Raw genomic sequence first — 9,983 nt, 5'->3', positions numbered from 1 at the left:
ATAAATTAAAATCTCATCCATCCATCCATTATCCAACCCGCTATATCCTAACACAGGGTCACGGGGGTCTGCTGGAGCCAATCCAGGGTGCAAGCCAGGAACAAACCCCGGGCAGGGTGCCAGCCCACTGCAGGGCACACACACACACACACCAAGATCAGTTTAGGATCACCAATGCACCTAACATGCATGTCTTTGGACTGTGGGAGGAAACCCACGCAGACACGGGAAGAACATGCAAACTCCACGCAGGGAGGACCCGGGAAGTGAACTTGTGTCTCCTTACTGCGAGGCAGTGGCACTACCCACTGCGCCACCATGTAAAATCTCATCGAAAAGTTAATTTATTTCAGTAATTCAAACAGTAAAACTCCTATATTATATTGATTCATTACACACAGGGCACCCTGCCCAGGATTGGTTCCTGCCTTGTGCCCTGTGTTGGCTGGGATTGGCTCCAGCAGACCCCCGTGACCCTGTGTTCGGATTCAGCGGGTTGGAAAATGGATGGATGGATTACACACAGGGTGATACATTTCATTTCTTATCATTTTGCTGATTTATGAATTTTGAAAACTCAAAATTCAATATCTCAGAAAATTAGAATATTACATAAGACCAATAAAATAAAATTATTTTGAATACAGAAATGTTGGCCTACTGATAAGTGTGTCCATGTAGGCCATCCATACTTGGTCGGGGCTCCTTTTGCATGAATTACTGCCATCAATGCGGCGTGGCATGGAGGCGATCAGCCTGTTTATGGAAGCCCAGGATGCTTTGATGGCGGCCTTCAGCTCATCTTCATTGTTGGCTCTGATGTCCCTCATCTTCCTCTTGACAATTCTCTATGGGGTTTCGGTCAGGCGAGTTTGCTGGCCAATCAAGCCCAGTGATACACACCATGGTCATTAAACCAGTTATGGGTACTGTTAGCAGTGTGGGCAGGTGCCACGTCCTACTGGAAAATGAAATTGGCATCTCCATGCAGCTTGTCGGCAGAGGGAAACATGAAGTCCTGGTCTGGTAGACGTCTAGCTGTGCTGACTTTGGACTGACTTGATAAAACACCAGCAGATGACCTGGCGGATTCACTTTCAGATGACAGAAAAGTTTGCATTTCATGTGTAAATCGCAGTCCGAGAGTCTGGAGGTCCAGTGTGACGTTTTCACAGTCGGTGATGATTTGGGGAGCCACGTCATCTTAATTTTTTGATGATATTCTAATTTATTGAGATGCCTGTATAGCGGAATTCTTGGCACCCATTAACCTGTCATACAGCGTTGGCTCCGGGTACAACTGTGACACGCGATCGCTAAATGTGACATACTTGTTTTAAACTGACGTAGCCAGGCAATGAGATGACCAATTGCAGTCGGTGAGTCTGACATACCCTGTGACTAGAAGTCATGCTGCATAATAATAATAATAATTAATGATTCTTTACATTTATATAGCACTTTTCATAGTGAGTGGGGAGCCACTTCAACCACCACTAATGTGCGGCACCCACCTGAATGACGCGACGGCAGCCATTTCTGCGCCAGTCTGCTCACCACACATGAGCTATTAGAGGGTGAAGGGGGGAGAAAGAGACAGCCAATCAGAGACAAGGGATGATTAGGGGGCCAGAATGATGAGGCCGTGGTGGGCAATTTAGCCAGGACAGCGGGGTACACCCCATGTAAGTAAGCATTCATCTTCTTTGCTGTTATCTTTAATGACAGATTTCTCTTTGCAGAAATTCTAATCTAAAATAAAAAAAAATCAGCCAGCATTGAACAAAAAATACAATTTTAACAAAAACGCGTTTCTGCCTTACACTGCTGTTCTGGACATTGCTGCCCCCCTGTGTGCCGCTCCCTCAAAGACCCTGATCAGGATAATCGGGTTTAGTAGACAAAAGAACCCTTAAGGGGTCCCCCCCCCTGACCTGAGGCTTCAGCTTAGAAAGACTTTAAGGGTCACAAAACGTTCACAAGTGACAAAGGACATCCAGGACCTATCAGTATTAGCAACGACATTAAGCAGCTCTGTGAGGAAAATATGTAATGAAACCTGCAGATACTGTATGAAGCCAAATGTGTGAAAATATGCGTCGCTCCTCGAGGGGTCTTGCTCTGCTGCTGCTGGCTGAATTGGATCTGTTAGTCCAAACACATTCAACTCCTTCAAAAAGACCAACTGAGTGGGCAACATCTGGGAATCAAAGATGGCGCAGCCATTTTAAAAACCATTCTTTGAGTAGTAAATCATCGGGATCTGCAGTCAGACCCTGGTAGACACATTCACTCCACCTAACGATTCGTTCTGAAACAGTTCAGGGAAGGACGTCACAAAAAATGGGACCATCGTGACAGTATGGACGGTGTTGGTGACATCTGGGTGTCTGGAAACGATGACAAGGAAGCCAGCAAAAGACTCTGATGAGCTCTCAAACGACAGGAGGGACTGCAGCTTGCATCGTGTGCTCAGCGTATATAAAGTGAAACGCGCTACGTGAAGAATTGCACTGTAGATCTACGAGTGGAGGGGGTCGGCTTATTAAAGAGTCCTTCAGAAAACAAAACGTGCTGTTGTTCTTATATCAACCGAAATGATTGCTTTGCAGGAAAACACAAAGGATTTTAAGAGCTAATCAGGAAAATGTCATGATGTGGTTTGCTATTAACTCATTCAGATAGTAAAGGGGTCTTACTTGAATTGGGGGTCTTGAGATTGGGGTTGACAGTCCTGTCGTCATTTGCTCAAAAATCCATCTGGTTTAGGTGCTGATTTTTGTAACATCTTGGATGCCATTTTAGGTCCTTGATAGCCGCCATTTTGAGTAGATGTTAGGTGTTAGGTCAGCGTCTCACTTTCTAGGGGTGTGGCCTCAGAGGTCATGACCTGTTTGGAATCACCGAGATGGGATAAAAGTTTGGCAAGGGGCTTCCATCCTGATCTGACCTGCATCTCTCAGATTTGTGTCTCTACTGTTTTACAATGCAATGTCTATCTATCTATCTATCTATCTATCTATCTATCTATCTATCTATCTATCTATCTATCTATCTATCTATCTATCTATCTATCTATCTATCTATCATATAGTGCCATTCATATCTATCTATCTATCTATCTATCTATCTATCTATCTATCTATCTATCTATCTATCTATCTATCTATCTATCATATAGTGCCATTCATATCTATCTATCTATCTATCTATCTATCTATCTATCTATCTATCTATCTATTATATAGTGCCTTTCATATCTATCTATCTATGTATTATATAGTGCTTTTCATATCTATCCATCTATTGTGTATAACTATATAGTGCCTTTCATATCTGTCTATCATTTAGTGCCATTCATATCTATCATATAGTGCCATTCATATCTATCTATCTATCTATCTACAGTGGTGTGAAAAACTATTTGCCCCCTTCCTGATTTCTTATTCTTTTGCATGTTTGTCACACAAAATGTTTCTGATCATCAAACACATTTAACCATTAGTCAAATATAACACAAGTAAACACAAAATGCAGTTTGTAAATGGTGGTTTTTATTATTTAGGGAGAAAAAAAAATCCAAACCTACATGGCCCTGTGTGAAAAAGTAATTGCCCCCTGAACCTAATAACTGGTTGGGCCACCCTTAGCAGCAATAACTGCAATCAAGCGTTTGCGATAACTTGCAATGAGTCTTTTACAGCGCTCTGGAGGAATTTTGCCCCACTCATCTTTGCAAAATTGTTGTAATTCAGCTTTATTTGAGGGTTTTTCTAGCATGAACCGCCTTTTTAAGGTCATGCCATAGCATCTCAATTGGATTCAGGTCAGGACTTTGACTAGGCCACTCCAAAGTCTTCATTTTGTTTTTCTTCAGCCATTCAGAGGTGGATTTTCTGGTGTGTTTTTGGGTCATTGTCCTGTTGCAGCACCCAAGATCGCTTCAGCTTGAGTTGACGAACAGATGGCCGGACATTCTCCTTCAGGATTTTTTGGTAGACAGTAGAATTCATGGTTCCATCTATCACAGCAAGCCTTCCAGGTCCTGAAGCAGCAAAACAACCCCAGACCATCACACTACCACCACCATATTTTACTGTTGGTATGATGTTCTTTTTCTGAAATGCTGTGTTCCTTTTACGCCAGATGTAACGGGACATTTGCCTTCCAAAAAGTTCAACTTTTGACTCATCAGTCCACAAGGTATTTTCCCAAAAGTCTTGGCAATCATTGAGATGTTTCTTAGCAAAATTGAGACGAGCCCTAATGTTCTTTTTGCTTAACAGTGGTTTGCGTCTTGGAAATCTGCCATGCAGGCCGTTTTTGCCCAGTCTCTTTCTTATGGTGGAGTCGTGAACACTGACCTTAATTGAGGCAAGTGAGGCCTGCAGTTCTTTAGACGTTGTCCTGGGGTCTTTTGTGACCTCTCGGATGAGTCGTCTCTGCGCTCTTGGGGGTAATTTTGGTCGGCCGGCCACTCCTGGGAAGGTTCACCATTGTTCCATGTTTTTGCCATTTGTGGATAATGGCTCTCACTGTGGTTCGCTGGAGTCCCAAAGCTTTAGAAATGGCTTTATAACCTTTACCAGACTGATAGATCTCAATTACTTCTGTTCTCATTTGTTCCTGAATTTCTTTGGATCTTGGCATGATGTCTAGCTTTTGAGGTGCTTTTTGGTCTACTTCTCTGTGTCAGGCAGCTCCTATTTAAGTGATTTCTTGATTGAAACAGGTGTGGCAGTAATCAGGCCTGGGGGTGGCTACGGAAATTGAACTCAGGTGTGATACACCACAGTTAGGTTATTTTTTAACAAGGGGGCAATTACTTTTTCACACAGGGCCATGTAGGTTTGGATTTTTTTTCTCCCTAAATAATAAAAACCATCATTTAAAAACTGCATTTTGTGTTTACTTGTGTTATATTTGACTAATGGTTAAATGTGTTTGATGATCAGAAACATTTTGTGTGACAAACATGCAAAAGAATAAGAAATCAGGAAGGGGGGCAAATAGTTTTTCACACCACTGTATCTATCTATCTATTATATAGTGCCTTTCATATCTATCTATCATTTAGTGCCATTCATATCTATTATATAGTGCCATTCATATCTATCTATCTATCTATCTATCTATCTATCTATCTATCTATCTATTATATAGTGCCATTCATATCTATCTATCTATCTATCTATCTATCTATCTATTATATAGTGCCTTTCATATCTATCCATCTATTGTGTATAACCAGATAGTGCCTTTCATATCTATCTATCTATCTTAGTTATACACAATAGATAGATAGATAGATAGATAGATAGATAGATAGATAGATAGATAGATAGATAGATAGATAGATAGATAGATAGATAGATAGATAGATAGATAGATAGATAGATAGATATGACAGGCACTATATAACAGATAGATAGATATGAATGGCACTATATGATAGATAGATATGAGTGGCACTATCTAGTTATACACAATAGATGGATAGATATGACAGGCACTATATAACAGATAGATAGATAGATATGAATGGCACTATATGATAGATAAATAGATATGAATGGCACTATATGATAGATAGATAGATAGATAGATAGATAGATAGATAGATAGATAGATAGATAGATAGATAGATAGATGATATGAATGGCACTATATAATAGATATGAATGCCACTATATGATAGATATGAAAGGCACTATATAGTTATACACAATAGATGGATAGATATGAAAGGCACTATAGATAGATAGATAGATAGATAGATAGATAGATAGATAGATAGATATGACAGGCACTATATAACATAGATAGATAGATAGATAGATAGATAGATAGATAGATAGATAGATAGATAGATAGATAGATAGATAGATATGAATGGCACTATATGATAGATAGACAGATATGAGTGGCACTATCTAGTTATACACAATAGATGGATAGATATGACAGGCACTATATAACAGATAGATAGATAGATAGATAGATAGATAGATAGATAGATAGATAGATAGATAGATAGATAGATAGATAGATATGAAAGGCACTATATAACATAGATAGATAGATATGAATGGCACTATATGATAGATAGATAGATAGATAGATAGATAGATAGATAGATAGATAGATAGATAGATAGATATGAATGGCACTATATAATAGATATGAATGGCACTATATGATAGATATGAAAGGCACTATATAGTTATACACAATAGATCTCATCAATCTCATCAGCATAATAGTATCTATCTGTTATATAGTGCCTTTCATATCTATCTATCTAGCTATCATATAGTGCCATTTATATCTATTTAGCTATCTATCTATCGTCTTTCACATCTATCTAGTAATAATTCCATTCTGATGAGTCAAAATATCTAAAGTGTAATTTTCATTACTCCAGGGTCATATTAAAGATATTAACTGTTTGTGTGTGACTAGTGGTAACGCAGTTGCAGACATCTCTAATTCGAACTGTGATTAGTCAAAATGCTTTCATGGATGCCAATATTCAGACTTGTTGAGATGGATGGACCTGCAGAGCCACAGCGCCATACGTCACCACAGGTCTATGCCAGCAGTTTCAGGGTGGAAGTGACATCACCGCATGGCTAAGCCAGCAGTTTGGTAATACTGTAAACGTTTATAGGTCGTCACAAATCAAATTGATTGACACGCTAACCACACCAAACCCAAACCTTAACAAAACTATACCTCTAATTTTTAATTATACATGCTAACTATACTAACTCCTAACCTTAACTAACGTCCAATAACTGTTGGCGTAGACCTGCGTGTGGTGCTGTCGCTCTGCACTTGGGTATTATTGAACTTGACAGGAGAAATCAATTTTTCAAACGGCTTGTCATAGTCGTTCAGCTTTTTGTGCTGTTCCCTTAATGGCCGAGCGCAGATGCAGTTCTCTCTTTTTCCAGTAGAGGGAGCGCCCGTCCAAGACTTGAGGCTCTCCGACCGCTCGCTGCGCTGCTGCGCTCCAAAAGCCGGCTGAGGACGAAGCTGCCTCTTGGAGTCAAGTTTATCTAAATACAGTAAGGTTTTGGCTTGATTTAAATTTTCCCTAATTATATATTATGTCTCCATTTACGTTAACCTGTGCAAGTGCTTAGATTACATTAACGTAATTAACGCCTCCACCTCTCGTAATCCTGTTCAGGTGCGCGGTGATCATTTGATCTTGTGAGATATTAAGGCGACAGACAAATTCATTTGAGACCCGAGTGTTAATTCCAGTTTCTTATTAGGACGTACAGGCAGGCTGATGAGCCATTGGACCGTTCATTCCGTTCAGAGGGGCCTGATGTTTCCACATGACCCCACCCCCCCCCCCCCCCCCCCCCCCCCCCAACCATAGGGCACTTGTGCCCCTGTAATCATTAACTGGACGTGGTCGTTTTTCGGAGCAGACCCATTGTTGAGATGGTATTTGGTGTTTGTTTGAACATTCTATTTAACTCCACTCAGGATGTTTATTTTAGATCTTCCTTTTCTTCTGATCCCGTTCGCCTTGTTGACTGATGTTCCTCACTTTTCTGTCTGATCTTTGGTCAGAGGCTCTTCCACTCCATTTTAATCGTACTTAACTTTACCCCTAAAAAGAGGCGTTTTACACAACAACTCTCATTAGCAGATGAAAACAATTGAATTTACAGATAAATCACCTGACATTGTGTCTGAAGGAGAAGGCGCAGAGCAACAAGATGTCTCTGATTTGTCTGCAGGACCCCATGGAGGAAGTCGCTTTTGTTAACCTCTGAGAGGTCGGACTCCATTATTATTCAGTCCATCTCCATCTGCAACAGCAGGGACTTTACAAAACAATGAATAAGGTCAGAATACAAGAGCAATGGGACAAAGCATGGAGAGACGAACCAACCAAGTCATTGTGATCTCATTTTCCTCCTGCCTGGCCTGGTGGCAGCAGATATCTACCATGACTGTGAAGAATTAACTTTGACTTGAAAAATACCAAACGTATCCATTAATGCAATAGAACATCCATTTTTATTGGTTTTGGAGTCCTACAATCTATCAGCTGCTCAGCTACCTGGTGGTCTCTGTACGGTTTGGCCTTTTGTATGAGCTGCCATGTTGTTTTGATGAGTCGGTTTCTCCAGATTAATGTGGTCACCCATGAAGGAGCAGGTAGACCAGACACTGTGACCCTCGTTGATGCTGTATGTCGTCTTTCCTCATCAATGTCCGGCTCTTGTGGTCACAGAGGCCTTTTAGCTCCAGTTGGCCTGCCCTGGAGAGCAGTAGTAGCAGCAGCAGCAGCAGCGTTATGGAGGAGCCTCCTGTGTCTCCAACGCCAAGGGCTTCACTCCCAGCCAGCCACTGCAGAGCACAGGAAAAGACTCGGCGTCCAGAGACGCGTCTGCTTTGCATTTCCGACGGCCTTGGCTTGCCGTTGGGCCTTCTCTTTAATCTCTTTATTTAGGAAAACAACAAAGGCACAAAACCGGGGGACAAATGTTTAGCATTTCGAAATCGGCCCACTTACACTCGGGCAGCGGCTGCCTCAGCAGAAAGAGCAGAAAACGAGAATCCATTTAGAGGATTTCCGGAGAGCAGGTGGTGGGAGACGGTGAGGGGTCTGTGGATGTCTGTGTGCACTCGGGTTTGGTGGGTGGGTGGGTGGGGGGCTCTGCAGAAAAAAAGGGGGGGAGCACAAACAATAGGCCTGAATAGGATGTCCTGACGGCAAGGATCGGGGGATAAACGGCCCGAGGGACTGCAGGGTGAAGAGGATTTTAGGACAGCCATTGACTGGAAATGTAACCCTTGGCTGAAGTTGTATAAAGGGGCAAATCCTGTTAGGGACCTAGGAGCTTGGAGCAGGAGGGAAAGGTACAGCGTAGGATAGTATAGTACACTATATGATAGCATTGTATGGTGCAATATGATATTAGACAGTATAGTATGGCATGGCATCAAATTTAGGGCAACCTTTGACTAAAAATATAACCCTTAGGTAAAGCTGCACAAAAGATCAGCATCCTGCTCGGGGACAGTGGAACTTGGAACAGGAGGAAATAGTATAGTATAGTATAGTATAGTATAGTATAGTATAGTATAGTATAGTATAGTATAGTATAGTATAGTATAGTATAGCATTGCCTTTCATAATAAAGTACAGTATTGGGTAACAGCACAGTATATCATTGCAAAGTATAGTAAGGTAATGGTATACTTCAGCACCATATAGTATGGTATTATAGACAGATAGATACTTTATTAATCCCCAAGGGGAAATTCCCATACTCCAGCAGCAGCATACTGATAAAGAAAATAATAAATTAAAGAGTGATAACAATGCAGGTATAACAGACAATAACTTTGTATAATATTAACGTTAACCCCCCGAATGGAATTGCAGAGTCGCATAGTGTGGTGGAGGAACAATCTCCTCAGTCTGTCAGTGGAGCAGGACAGTGACAGCAGTCTGTCGCTGAAGCTGCTCCTCTGTCTGGAGATGATCCTGTTCAGTAGATGCAGTGGATTCTCCATGATTGACAGGAGTCTGCTCAGCGCCCGTCTCTCTGCCACAGATGTTAAACTGTCCAGCTCCATGCCAACAATAGAGCCTGCCTTCCTCACCAGTTTGTCCAGGCGTGAGGCGTCCTTCTTCTTAATGCTGCCTCCCCAGCACACCACCGCGTAGAAGAGGGCGCTCGCCACAACTGTCTGATAGAACATCTGCAGCATCTTATTGCAGATGTTGAAGGACGCCAGCCTTCTAAGGTAGTATAGTCGGCTCTGTCCTCAATTGCACAGAGCATCAGTATTGGCAGTCCAGTCTAATTTATCATCCAGCTGCACTCCCAGGTATTTATAGGTCTGCACCCTCTGTATTGCATAGTATGGTGCAGTGTATGGTGTGGTAGAGTGTTTTATAGTACAATACAGCACAGTATAGTAAATGGTATAGTACACTACAGTAT

The sequence above is a fragment of the Erpetoichthys calabaricus genome, chromosome 17 (assembly GCF_900747795.2).
Source record: "Erpetoichthys calabaricus chromosome 17, fErpCal1.3, whole genome shotgun sequence".
NCBI lineage: Eukaryota > Metazoa > Chordata > Cladistia > Polypteriformes > Polypteridae > Erpetoichthys > Erpetoichthys calabaricus.
This window is presented reverse-complemented; position numbering follows the sequence as displayed.